Source organism: Pan troglodytes, chromosome 13 (assembly GCF_028858775.2).
Source record: "Pan troglodytes isolate AG18354 chromosome 13, NHGRI_mPanTro3-v2.0_pri, whole genome shotgun sequence".
Lineage (NCBI taxonomy): Eukaryota > Metazoa > Chordata > Mammalia > Primates > Hominidae > Pan > Pan troglodytes.
In genome coordinates this window covers 131026088-131040570 of record NC_072411.2, presented here as the reverse complement: position 1 = coordinate 131040570, position 14483 = coordinate 131026088, and the positions used below count along the sequence as shown (strand labels likewise).

Here is a 14483-nt window from a genome sequence, read left to right as displayed (position 1 = left end):
TGTTATGTGTGAATTTGATCCTGTCATTATGATGTTAGCTGGTGATTTTGCTCGTTAGTTGATGCAGTTTCTTCCTAGTCTCGATGGTCTTTACATTTTGGCATGATTTTGCAGCGGCTGGTACTGGTTGTTCCTTTCCATGTTTAGCGCTTCCTTCAGGAGCTCTTTTAGGGCAGGCCTGGTGGTGACAAAATCGGTCAGCATTTGCTTGTCTGTAAAGTATTTTATTTCTCCTTCACTTATGAAGCTTAGTTTGGCTGGATATGAAATTCTGGGTTGAAAATTCTTTTCTTTAAGAGTGTTGAATATTGGCCCCCACTCTCTTCTGGCTTGTAGGGTTTCTGCCGAGAGATCCGCTGTTAGTCTGATGGGCTTCCCTTTGAGGGTAACCCGACCTTTCTCTCTGGCTGCCCTTAACATTTTTTCCTTCATTTCAACTTTGGTGAATCTGACAATTATGTGTCTTGGAGTTGCTCTTCTCGAGGAATATCTTTGTGGCGTTCTCTGTATTTCCTGAATCTGAACGTTGGCCTGCCTTGGTAGATTGGGGGAGTTCTCCTGGATAATATCCTGCAGAGTGTTTTCCAACTTGGTTCCATTCTCCGCATCACTTTCAGGTACACCAATCAGACGTAGATTTGGTCTTTTCACATAGTCCCATATTTCTTGGAGGCTTTGCTCATTTCTTTTTATTCTTTTTTCTCTAAACTTCCCTTCTCGCTTCATTTCATTCATTTCATCTTCCATTGCTGATACCCTGTCTTCCAGTTGATCGCATCAGCTCCTGAGGCTTCTGCATTCTTCACGTAGTTCTCGAGCTTGGTTTTCAGCTCCATCAGCTCCTTTAAGCACTTCTCTGTATTGGTTATTCTAGTTATACATTCTTCTAAATTTTTTTCAAAGTTTTCAACTTCTTTGCCTTTGGTTTGAATATCCTCCCGTAGCTCAGAGTAATTTGATCGTCTGAAGCCTTCTTCTCTCAGCTCGTCAAAATCATTCTCCATCCAGCTTTGTTCCGTTGCTGGTGAGGAACTGCGTTCCTTTGGAGGAGGAGAGGCGCTCTGCGTTTTAGAGTTTCCAGTTTTTCTGTTCTGTTTTTTCCCCATCTTTGTGGTTTTATCTACTTTTGGTCTTTGATGATGGTGATGTACAGATGGGTTTTCGGTGTGGATGTCCTTTCTGTTTGTTAGTTTTCCTTCTAACAGACAGGACCCTCAGCTGCAGGTCTGTTGGAATACCCTGCCTTGTGAGGTGTCAGTGTGCCCCTGCTGGGGGGTGCCTCCCAGTTAGGCTGCTCGGGGGTCAGGGGTCAGAGACCCACTTGAGGAGGCAGTCTGCCCGTTCTCAGATCTCCAGCTGCGTGCTGGGAGAACCACTGCTCTCTTCAAAGCTGTCAGACAGGGACATTTAAGTCTGCAGAGGTTACTGCTGTCTTTTTGTTTGTCTGTGCCCTGCCCCCAGAGGTGGAGCCTAGAGAGGCAGGCAGGCCTCCTTGAGCTGTGGTGGGCTCCACCCAGTTCGAGCTTCCCGGCTAGTTTGTTTACCTAAGCAAGCCTGGGCAATGGCGGGCGCCCCTCCCCCAGCCTCGCTGCCGCCTTGCAGTTTGATCTCAGACTGATATGCTATCAATCAGCGAGATTCCGTGGGTGCAGGACCCTCCGAGCCAGGTGTGGGATATAGTCTCGTGGTGCGCCGTTTTTTAAGCCGGTCTGAAAAGCGCAATATTCGGGTGGGAGTGACCCGATTTTCCAGGTGCCGTCCGTCACCCCTTTCTTTGACTCGGAAAAGGAACTCCCTGACCCCTTGCGCTTCCCAAGTGAGGCAATGCCTCGCCCTGCTTCGGCTCGCGCACGGTGGGCGCACCCACTGACCTGCGCCCACTGTCTGGCACTCCCTAGTGAGATGAACCCGGTACCTCAGATGGAAATGCAGAAATCACCTGTCTTCTGCGTCGCTCATGCTGGGAGCTGTAGACCGGAGCTGTTCCTCTTCTGTAGAACTTTCTACAGGAAGTTTTGTATGTTATGTTTTTTAGTCTTAACAAGAAGCTGGCAGGAAATATACCGGTATTTCTAAATGTGTCAAAGAGCAAATGGTTGAAAGAAGAGTTAGGGAAACTTGCCTTGAGTCACACAGATAGAAAGGACAGAGCAGGAAGCTGGCTTTGCCCCTACCTATAAGGCCCACTACTCTATCTTACTAGGGAAAACCCAAGGAACTTTCTAATCATGTTGATTGCCTTTTAATTGCTTAGATTGTCACATTCACACTTGGCTTAGTTTTAATATATACTTAGGTAAAGCAGAAGTCAGAGATGTGTTGCAGAGTCTAGTGTAGAGAGCCAGTCTTTAATTTACAATGAGCTAAATTACAAAAAATCTAAATAACCAGATTCTTCTGCCATAGATAAAATTTTAGAGGTTTTTTTTTTTTTTAATTGGTGAAACTAGAATAAAGGAAACTGTGAGAGGTGAGAGTAGATGGCAATAAAACTAGAAGAAAAGGCTGGTCCACCCACCCGGCTGGGCTGAATACTTTTAGTTTTACTAAAAGCTCTGCCCAAATGGACGGATTTCTCAATTCAACTCTTCTAGCCCCTGAAATGTCATGAAACACCAGTTCATTTAGGTTGATAGGCATTCAACACTGGAGAATGCAGCTACCTTCACACGCTTTAACGGGCTATCAGTCACTGACCCATTGGGAATTAATTTTAGGAGATTGCTTCTAATGCTCAGTGTAAGTTCATCTGCGCTGGGGGATTTGGAGTCAGGTTTGTATCAGGAGGAACTTGAAACATGAAAAAGATTGAGTTTAAACAGAACTGAGTGGAATAGGTGTTTCCTACTGCAGGAAGGCTCTCGTTGCCTAGGAATAGCAGAGGTGCACAAGGCCTGTGGGAGTTCTGAGGTCAGAAAAAAGGGAGTCAATGCGTATATGGCTTAGCAATGGTTGATGGTCTGGGATGAAGAAAAGGTGAACAGTCTTTTTCAAATGAGACAGTAAAGATGTATGTCGTTGGACCTCTGGTGGAGCAAGGATGGATATGATTCTGCATTTCTGCAGAAACACAGATTGTGTACGTACCAAAAATAAAATCCACAAATTTGGACCAAAATAATATGATAGCTTCTTTATCTTATTTTGAGATTTTCTTATTTGGTGATTCTTTTAGAATGTTTTCAGAAATCTCAAAGAGAACAGAAAAGTTTCTTTTCGCTTAGTATCTCTCAAGCTGGTTGCACATTTGAATCACCAAGGGGCAGTGTAATATAACACAGATGCCCAAAAGTTCTGATGTAATTTGTCCATGGTGCAGTCTAGGCTTCAATATTTTTAAAAGCTCCTCGGATGTTTTATTGTGCAGCCAGCATTGAGAACCACCGCATTAACTTAAAACTATGTAATCCTGAGCCTCAGACATTGAGCAGAGGATCAAATAATATTGTTTTTAATCCACTCCCAACATGTGGGTATAAAAAAGTGAAACACATTTCCTCTTTCGAGGGAAAAAACATAAGTGTCTCTGCAGCTTGGGGAGCAGGAAAGGGTCGGTGCTTTCAGAATGCAAGAGGTGGCACCCAGTGCTAGCAAATTATAACAGAGGATGTTGGGGCAGATGTGCTTTTGATGGGACTGCATTTTCTAATCATCGGGTGGAAATTGTGTTCAGCAGACTGTGTCTGACTGCATCAGAGGATGGAGTAGTGTGTGAAATGAATATATGAGAAGCCTCCCCCTAGGAAAGACAGAAAAATAGGGCAGTTAAATTCAACACCTGAATTAAACATAAACAGTAGTAAGATTATAATATTAAGTATAAATAAATATAATATTAAATATAAATAAATAAATAAATAAACAAACAAACTAACTAAGGGTCTTATGTGGAGTAAACAATGCTCTGGACCCTGAGGAAACAGAAATGATTGAGGCACAGGCCATCTTGTTGGAGAGCCCACTTATTACTGATGGATAGACAGCTATACAACTGGGACATAAGGTAGGAGATAAGGCAGCGTCTGGAGACATCCCAGAGAGTGGTGCTGAAATGATTACAATGCAAAGGAAGAAAAGACCCAGAGTAGGGATTTCAGAGCCAGAGGCATCTATGTTTTTATCCTGCCAGTTTCAGCCACTTGGTATATGTGTGGCCTTAATTAAGGCAATTAACCTCAACCTGAACCTCATCATTTCCCCTTTGAAATAAGGAAACCAAGTTCAACGTGTTGTTATAACGATTAGTAATTATGGATGTTATATGCCTCACACAGTTACTAGGAAATGGTAGCTTTTGGGTGACCACAGGAAAAGGGGACTATAAAGTTAACATGACCATGTAGTTGACTACCGTTATTGGGACTTCAGTATAAAGGGGTACATTTTAATAATTATGCTGCAATAACGCTGTAAACTTGGAAAGTCCTAGGCAACCATTATATAGGGTCATCTTATAAATGATACTGACAAGGTGTCACTGATCAGGCATTAAGGGCATAAGATTTGAATTACACTGTTGGGTTCAAATTTTGTGTACATTGTTCTGACGCAGTGGCTCATGCCTGTAATCCCATCACTTTGGGAGGCTGAGCCGGGCAGATCACAAGGTCAGGAGTTCGAGACCAGCCTGGCCAACATGGTGAAACCCTGTCTCTGCTAAAAATATAAAAATCAGCCGGGAGTGGTGGAGTATGCCTGTAGTCCCAGCTACTCGGGAGGCTGAGGCAGGAGAATTGCTTGAACCCGGGAGGTGGAGGTTTCAGTGGGCCAAGATCGTGCCACTACACTCCATTCTGGGCAACAGAGTAAGATTCTGTCCCTGACCCCAGAAAAAAATTGTGTGCATCACTCACTAGTTATGTAACCTTGAGTCAGTTAGTTAACCAGTCAGAATCTCTGTTTCCTCAATTACAAAATGGGACTGATAATAGTACCTTTCATATATAAGTGAACAAATTAAATGTTTTATATTTGTAATGTCTTTAAATGAATCTATAGGACACCTTAAGCACTCAGGAAGTTCCAGTTAATGTTATTACAGCTAGAAATAGTGATAGATTTACAATTAGAAGGGGGAGAAGCAGGGGAAAAATGGAAGTCAATTGTTGCAAAAGAAGAAAAGGAATCAATTCAACAGATGTGGATATAAGAAGAGCAATATTGACTTTTGAAAGAATAATTTACTAGTTTAATGGGATCTAAAAACTTGCAGAGTGTGTGAACAATAAAGAAATGTAGTTTTTGCCTATAGATCAGTCTTCCTAAAGGCTTGGCAGCGAATGATAGGACCCAAATGTTTGGAAATCGGAGGCGGATGTAGTATTGAGGAAAAGAAGTAGAATCTCTTGGGTATTCTTAAAGACAAGGAGGAAGGTGTTAATGGAGTGGGCAAACTTCGAGTATGAAGGATGGTAGGGGTAGTTAAGGATCAAAGTTCTTGAGGTAGGGATAGAATCATGGTCAGATAGGTAGGATCTAATTTAGAAAGATGAGAAGAAATTGCCCTTATATTTATTTTTATGCTTTATGCTATTGGAATGAGAGAACAAAAAATGGGAGTGGACATAGAGTAATGTTCACATAGAAGTCTGTCTTACCCCATGGGTTATTGATCCTCTTCTGTTCTTGAGGGATTTTCCTTCCATAACCATTCTAGTTTATTCTCCCTCTTCACAAAGACAATTTTGCAATTGCCTATATGATTTCTGTCATCCTAAAGAAATACATAGATGAATAATAAAAGTAAATAAACTCTGTTGAGTCTACATCTTCTAGCTGTTATCTAACCACTCTCATTGTCCAAACTTTTCGAAAATTGATCTAAATTTGCCTAACCACATGACCTCCTCCCGTTCATTTCTAAACCTATTGTCACCTGGGTTTTGACCCCTTCCCTCACATCCACCATATTTCTGGTCGTTATCCTTTATTTTCACATTGAGTAGTGAATAGGTTTTTTTTTTTTAATTTTAATTTTCTTTTGGTGCTTATCTTACTAAACCTACCAGTTGCATAGTCACTCAGCCTCCTTCTGGAACTTTCCCACTGTATTCTCCTGGTCCAGCATCTACATCCCTGACTGTTGCTTCTTTCTCACTCACAGGCTGTCTTATTCTAGCCATGTCTTCAATGGTGTTCTTTGGGTTCCATCCTCAGCCCTCACATATTCTCACTCTTCACTGTTCTCTGGAGATATAATTCACTCCAACATTTTTTTAACTGCTCCCCTCTTAAGTTAATGATTCTCAAATTGGTACGTTTATCCAGAGTTTTAAACTCTTACACCCAATGCCTTGATTAAAGTATCTGAGATCTCAAACAGGTACCTGAAACCCAGCATTTATAAAATGAAACTCATCATCAAACCACTCATTCTGTTTCCATATCCCCATAAACTCTGCTTACTAAAAGTCCCAGTGCAGGTTCTGAAGCTAAAGTTCCTGAGTATAAAACTCAGCTCCATCATTTCCTGCCTGTGTGATGTTATGTAAAACATTCAACATTCCTATACCCCAATTTTTTCTTCTAACATGAAAATAATGGAATTTAGCTTTCTTGGGTTATTCTGAGGATAAAGTTTAAAAAAGTGAAAATCATATAGAAGAAAGCTTAGCGTAAAGGTGCTAAATTAAAGATAGCTATTATTGCTACTGCAATATTCTCATTCTCTCTTTTCATTGGAGCATTTTAGCCTACCAATTTACTCACACTAGAAGCTTAGGGAATGTTTCTGATTCTGCCTTCCTCAGTCTCCACATCTACCAATGGCTAACCCTCAGTAATTTTACTAAGCATTTAAAAACATCTGTCTTCTCTTTTCATTTATGGCCTGTACTATTCCCTTAATTTAAACCCCCACCAAATATTTTCAGCATTACTGACAGTGTCCCAAAGGGCCTCTGGACTCCAGATGTGTCTCCCACAAATCCGTTTTAAACCCAGCCCCTGGACTTTAATTAAAAGACAAACGTGACACTGGAACACTCACATTTAAAACCCATAGATGGCTCCCATGTCTACCCAAGTAAGTCAGGTTCTCAATATGGTATGTGAACTATGAGCCTGATGCCAGATCTTGAAGCATGTATGGGAATGTCATGGAGTCCTGGACCCAAAAGCTGAAAAGCTGATTCAGCTGGATTGTATGGACTTCCAAAGAAAAGAGGCTGGTGGTTGATATGAAGAGTGTAGAGTAACAGTACTTTTTCTACTCATTTTCTAAAAAAATTACTCTCTTAACTCATGCATATGTGTGTATGTGCATGTACATGCTGCATGAAACAGGAACCATGAAGAAGATCAATGCTGATAGTGTTAGGGAGAGTAGTCGTGCCATGGAGGTGGGGGGACAGTCTTGGTTTAGGAAAAAAAAGACCACAAAAATGTTGAAAAAAAACCAATTTTGTATATTGGAAATATAGAAAAATTAGTTTACACTAGAAATAAGAAGAGATGGTAAGTTAAGGTCATTAGAAAAATAAATGCTCGTGATTCTTAGCCTCAGGAAAACTTTTAAATAAAAATATAGATAGATATGTTAGATAGATATATGATAGATACATAGATGGATAGAAATATATCTAGCTTTATATTCTTATATATATATTGCATATATTTATATAGTCATCTCTCAGTATCAGTGAGTATTTGTTCCATAACTCCTTTGGATGCCAAAATTCATGGATGCTCTGGTCCCTCACATGAATAAAGACTACACACATCTTTCCATATACTTTAAATTATCTGTAGGTTACTTATAATACCTAATACAATGTAAATATTTTGTAAATATTTGTTATACTGTATTATTTTTTATTTTTATTATTTTTATCGTTGCATTATAACTTTTTATTGTCTTTTTTTCCCAAATATTTTCTATCTGTGGTTGACTGAATCCATGGATATGAAACCTGAAGATGTGGGGAGCTGACTGTCTATAGGCAGATATTTGTATCTATTTGTATCTATCTATTTGTATGTCTATATAAATATCTATAGCTATATTTACATATACAAGGTAAAAAAGGAATATATGGAAATGTACAGAAAATAGTTGTAAATAATTTTTAAATAGGGTTGTCATAAATAGGAATAAATAATTTAATTTGTGATTTTAAGACGTTATCCAGACAGAGTAAGATTTGATTTAAGATACCCTAATGTAGATCAAGAGACCATGCTGGAGACTAAGGTGGAAGAAAAGGATCAGGAGTTGACTGACGGTCATTTGTATAATGACCTGAGAATCTAAGTCAAGCCTGTCTTAAGATTCACACTCTAACAATAGTATAATGTCTTAGTTGAGGAAAAGCTTTCCATCCAGCCAGGTTTTGAGGGGTGGGGGCTTTCTGATCTCCACGTATGTGAGGAATTCTAGGGGTGAAAGCAGAACACACAGAGGTATCGCCTGCTGAGTGCTGTCAAAGTTATCAGTCACATTCAAAAGTGAGGACATGTCATGCTGGTATGTGGATGGCCGTGGAATGAAAGCACAGAGCAGCAGTTGGGATTATGTAGAAACTTAAACAACCAGGAAAGATCAGGGGAATGCAGAGTAGTCATGTTCAGTGAGGTTGGCAGAGGCAGCAAAGGGATGGTGTTTGCTCCTGACTCAGGAAGTCAGGAAGTTAGTAGAGTTGATGAAGCAAGTAGGGTTGATATAATCTGAATTTTGTCCCCTCCAAATCTCATGTTAAAATGTGATCCCCAATGCTGGAAGTGGGGCCTGGTAGGAGGTGTTTGGGTTATGGGAGTGGATCCCTCATGAATGGTTTGCTTCCCTCCCTCCAGTAATGAGTTTATGTGAGATCTAGTTATTAAGGAGTCTGGGACCTCCCCCATCTCTTTCTCACTTTCTCTCACTGTGTGATATGCTTGCTCCCCTTTTACCTTCCATCATGACTAAAAGCTTTCTGAATCCTCACTGGAAGCCAAGCAGATACAGGTGCTATGCTTGTACAGTCTGAAGAACTGTGAGCCAAATAAACCTCTTTTCTTTACAAGTTACCCAGTCTCAGGTATTCCTTTATAGCAATGCAAAATGGACTAACTCAAGGTGAATAAAGTTCTGGTTCTAGGATAGAGGCATTTTGTTACTTGTTCCTATTTATGTTACATCTTCATCTGTGAAGTGGGCCTGTGGTTACTCATTCCATGCAGAAGGCAACCAAAGGCCTTCCAATAAATGCTGTCTTTGATGAGAAAAAAAGGTTAGAATCAGCTCATGTAAACTTAATTAAGGGTAGTGTATGGTGCTTTTGGTTGCAAGTATCAGTGAAACCAGAGGCAGGTGGTGACAGACTTAGTTTGCTCAGCAGTAGAAGACCCAATTTCTTTCCATATTACCACTCTGTTGTCTGTACCCATTGGCTATCATCCTCCAGCTTGCCTCCTCATGGTCACAAAATGGCAGTCACAGCTTCAGATACCACACCCTTAGACAACTGTCCACATATAACCTCACCAAGGGGTAGAAAAACATAGAAGCTTCTTTTTACAACAGTTTTTTTTTTTTGTAATAACAAGTAAAACATTTCCCAGGACACTTTGAGCAATATTTTTTCCTCTATCTTCTTGATCAACATTTTTGTCATATGTCTATTCCTATATTGATTATTGGCAAAGGGAGTGGAAACCCCATGAGTGAACTAGACTAACTGTCATCTTCCAAATGTGGGTATAGAAGAAGTTCCTCATCCTAAGCATATGAGAGGAGAAGGTAGGACCATATGGATGAAGGGGATGACCATCCTTTTGGTGGCGTCTGTCTTCAGAGTGTTTCACTGTCATTGAAGTTGCCATGTTAGAGAAGAGAATCATGTCTGGAAGAAACATCTTAGAAAAACTACTCTCTCTCATTATTATAAGGTTTGACTCCATCACTAGCTGGGGAGATTTCCACTTGGCCTGGACTGTGCTGCTACACTCATGGATCTTTGCAGGGAAGGATTGGAGGAGGAGCAGATTGTTGGACAGTACTCCCATTGCTGAAACATATCAACAGCTCTTCTAAACTACCAAAGCAGAGATTCAAACCGAATATACTTCCAGATATATCTCTGCAAATCAAGAGTAGAAATGTGCTCCATTTGGAACTATCAGATGGACCCACTTTATAAAGAAGAGCGCTGCAGGCAGGGTGAGACCATCACAAAATGTAGAGCTAAAAATGTATCATTTGCATGAAAAGCTTTAAGTAGACTAGCTTGAAGAGTCAAAAGTCTAATGATAGCCTACAGTATAACTTTAATTTCTTGAATTACTTGAACAATGGCATTGCATTATTGGCCATCTCAGAATTAATGAGGGGAAAAAACCCTATAACTTAATTATAAACTTCTAAAATTTTCCTGCCTTGGGAGATAGATTATAGTGGAAGTTATTGAACTCAATGTGCTTTAAGGGTCACTGTTTATGATTCTCATATATTATTGATGCAGATATTATGCTGACTGTCTTTCTAAAAATTATTCCAGGTTATAGCCTCTGAATTTGGTGATGGGTATGTGGGTGTGTGTGTGTGTGTTGTCTAAATCCTAAAAATGAAATACCAAATCAAAAACAAAACCAAAACTACAAAACTACACCCCACAAACCCTTGATCAGTTGACTGATGTTGATTAGTTGAATTCTAGTTGATTGAAACTTGACTTCTAGTTGATTGAAACTTGACTTCAGATTGTTCTTTATATTTTCTGCTCTATGTTTCCACAATTTTACATCAGAATGAGCCCACTTTCATGGGCCTATGTGGATCTCATGGTCCACAGAGGAATCCCAGATTCTTCCTTTGGTTTCATAATTTGAATTTAATTAGATGTGCTTTCACATATATTGCTTGATCTAATTATCATAGAAGCAACAGGCATTTAGCAGAGTAGAATACAATATCCCATTTTATAGGTAAATAAATAAAGGCATGAGTTTATGTAAGTTTTCTAAGGTAACACAACTAGTAAGTGGCAAAATTGAAATTCAAGCCCAGGTGTTTTATCTCTCAATTCAGAAGACTTTCAACTCCTAGTACAAAACATCCGATTTATATTGTCCGGTCCTAATTTTACATATTAAATTAGAATCTGCATAACTATGCTCAAACTTGCAAGAACATGAGCATGGTTTCTTTAGGAGGCAGAAATGCTGTGAAAATATGCTCCTGTTTCCCTCCTTGCTAAAGTGTAGAAGAATTCCCAAAGGAGAAATCAGAGAGACACTTAAGTGAATGCACCAAGTGAAAGTGTTGTCTCCCACCACCTCCCACCACTTTCAAAACACAGGCTGAAAACTGAAAAAAAGTTTGTTGTTCAATGTATGTGGAAATGGAAGGATAGCAGCAGCCCTGCTCAGGAGTCAGAGACCAGGCTTTGGAATCAGGGAACACCCCCAGCTCCCACCCGCACTCAACTCTGCCCCATCCCACCTCCACCACTGACTGTAGATCCTGAAGACTAAGCTGAAATAACTAATCCTCAATTCTAACCTCGCCAAATTCAGCTAATAATAGCTAAAATACTGTACTTTGATTTACAAAACTCAACAAATGGCATTTGTGTATAAGAACAAGGAAGTCTAAGCAAATAACCTACCTTCTAACTTTGACAAGAAAGGATAAGTCACTTCATAGAAACCCTTAAAAAATCTACAGATTTCCTGCATTAGGTGATGTATTCTTTCTTCCTCCTCTTTGAATGCAATACAAAAGCTATCATTTTATTTTCTAATGATTATGCTTTTGTGTTTCCAACTTTACCTTCTCCTGCCTTCTGAGAAACTTCTTTCTATTATGTTTTCTTTGCACAGTTGAACTTTAAGCAACATGAGGGTTGTGGGGTGCTGACCGCCTCATGCAGCTGAACATTTGTGTATAACTTTTGACTCCTTAAACTTAACTACTAATAGCCTACCATTAGCTAGAGCCTTATTAATAACATAGTCAATTAACACATATTTTGTATGTTTTGTGAATTTTATACTGTTTCCTACAATAGAGTAAGTTAGGGAAAAGAAAATATTATTAAAAAATCGTAAGTGAAAATATATTTACTATTTGTTAAATGGAAGTGGAGCCTCATAAAGGTCTACATCCTCATCATCACCATATTGAGTAGGCTGTGGAGGAGGGGGAAGAGGAGGAGTTGGTCTTGCTGCCTCACAGGCAGAAGAGAAGGAAGAAAATCCACATATAAGTGGACACAGGCCAAAACTGTGTTATGCAAGGGTCAACTATATGTACTTTTTTTCCCATCAACATTTAAACATGATCCTTAGGGTAACATCCCTCTTCTCCATGCTTCTCTCATCTAATCCCTCTCTTTCTGCCATAACCAATTCAAAGAACCACCTATACAAAGTGGGTTTCTGTTTTAATTTCTACAACTCCACTCTTAACCCACTGCTTGCTAATTTTTTGTACTCCCTAACATCCCAAAACTATCCTTACCAACAATAGGTTTATCATTTATTGTTGAAAATGGGACACATTTCAGAACGAAAGATGGGTTAGTCATACCATTTTAGCCTAAATTCAGACTTTTCTGGGCAAACTAGCACCTATGGGAATCCTATAAATAGGCACATCTCACTCCTTATTTGACTCGATTGCTTGGGAGCACTGCACGCTCGAACCTTCATTTCTGTAAAGCACATCCTTTCCTGCTGCCTCTGTGACAAGATGTCCTCTGGTTTTCCACATCCTTTGGTTGTTCTTTATCATTATTTCAGGGGCTTCTGCTCTTCCAAGCCACTACAGTTCTGTGTTTCTCAGGGTTTATTCTAGGTCTTCTAACTATTTGCCTCTGTGAATGCCATTCATTCCCATGGTTTAATTACCATCTAATGACACTAACTCATAAATTCACAACTAAAACTCATAGGTCTGTTTTGATATTCCGATCCTAATATCCTACTGTGTGCTAGACCTCTGCTTCTGGCTTTCCCACAAATACCGGAAAATTAGCATGCCAAAATCTAAAAACTTATTTCAACATAAAACCATTCCTCAATCTAATCCATCATCAAAGCCTGCATTCCATTAAATGTATGAAACCTTCTCAATTTATTCTCTTTTCCTGCCACTTCACCAGTTCAGGCCAGCATCATTTTGTATTTGCACTTCTTTAAGAGCCTCTCCAATCTAAGTTTGGTTTCCTTTAATCAGATTTCATTACGGCTGACAAACTTGTTCTCAAGTGCAAATCTGATAAAGCTACTCTTCCGCTTAAAATATTTCAAGAGCTCCGTTTTTTTTCAAGGTGGAGTACCCTCATGATGTGGTTTTTACTTACTTTCCAAGCCTCAACTTTTGCTTCAACTAAGCTTGCCATTGCTAAGTATTTTTTAGCTCTCTCATCTATAGATTTTTCATACACACTTCTCCCTTTGTTTGGATTATTCTCCTCTGTTTCTGCCTATCTTTCATCTATTTCAGTTTTAGCATAAATGTTACTTATTCCAAAGCCTTCCCTGATCCCCACAAACATAGATGGCAGCCATCACATGGTAATGTAATTGCCTGCTTACTACACTATCTCCACCACTGGATTATAAGAAACATGGGAGCTGAAAGTATAGACAATTGGGCTCTAATAGTGTCTTGTATATAGTAAGTGTATAATAAATACATATAGCTGAATGAATTAAATTACTGAATGAATAATAATATTTCAACTGATCCCTGAAGATAAACTTCAATACTCCAAGGTAAGAAAGATATCCCAAGTGAAAGGATAGTATATAGCAGTTCACAGAGTTAGAAAATTTAAAGACATGAATTAGAAGCTGTGAAGAGTATATTTTGATAAGAATAGTGAGTAGAGTGCTTTGCAGGAGAATAAATCTGGGGTGGAAGAATCCAGCCAGAAAGCTAGTGTAGTAACAGAGGTGAGAAGGAACATTATTTTTGATGAGGGTCTGAATATTGTGTGGTATGTTGAAAAACATGATACTGTTTTGATAGGTAAACCAAGCCATTCAGAATTATCTTCTGAATATATCAATGAAAATCAATCAACAGACAAAAAAGTCAAGTCATTTTTGTGTGGTTCTATCCTGGTTGGCAGCCTGACACACTGTTAAAAATTGAGAAAAACAAACTTTATTAGTTAGCAAGTATCCAGAGATTATTGGCACCCTTTTCTTTCTGTCAGCAAAAGGCCAAGGAAATACATTTGCTTTCCAGCCTAGGAGTAAGATGTTAGAAATTTATGGACAAGTAGTCTAGATTACAGGTCAGGTATTTTGAAAGGTTTCTTGTGAAGACGTGGACACAGCGTTATTGTGGGTTTCTTCATATGTACAACCATCTTCCTTCTGAGAGCATTAAACTAAACTCTGAATATTAAAGTTGCAATTTATGTAGCCTGTTTCTATCAGTTAAAAACATTCTGAATAAATTGAAATAAAGTAGATTTTTACAAATCACTGAGAATAATTTTAAAATACTTCTTTTCAGATAAGGTATTTTTATTTTAGAAAGGAGAACTATC

The 14483-nt window shown here is 39.1% G+C and overlaps 1 long non-coding RNA gene across 1 annotated transcript in view; it reads right to left on the bottom strand.

The window, feature by feature from the left end:
- Positions 1-2480: 2480 nt before the first annotated feature.
- LOC107973946 (uncharacterized) overlaps positions 2481-14483 on the bottom strand; it is a 109469-nt gene continuing 97466 nt past the window's right edge. The window contains exons 7-8 of the long non-coding RNA XR_010149911.1: positions 5598-5713; positions 2481-3739 (exon numbers count right to left, since the gene is read on the bottom strand). This is a non-coding gene — a long non-coding RNA (uncharacterized LOC107973946). The remainder of the gene's footprint in view (positions 3740-5597; positions 5714-14483) is intronic.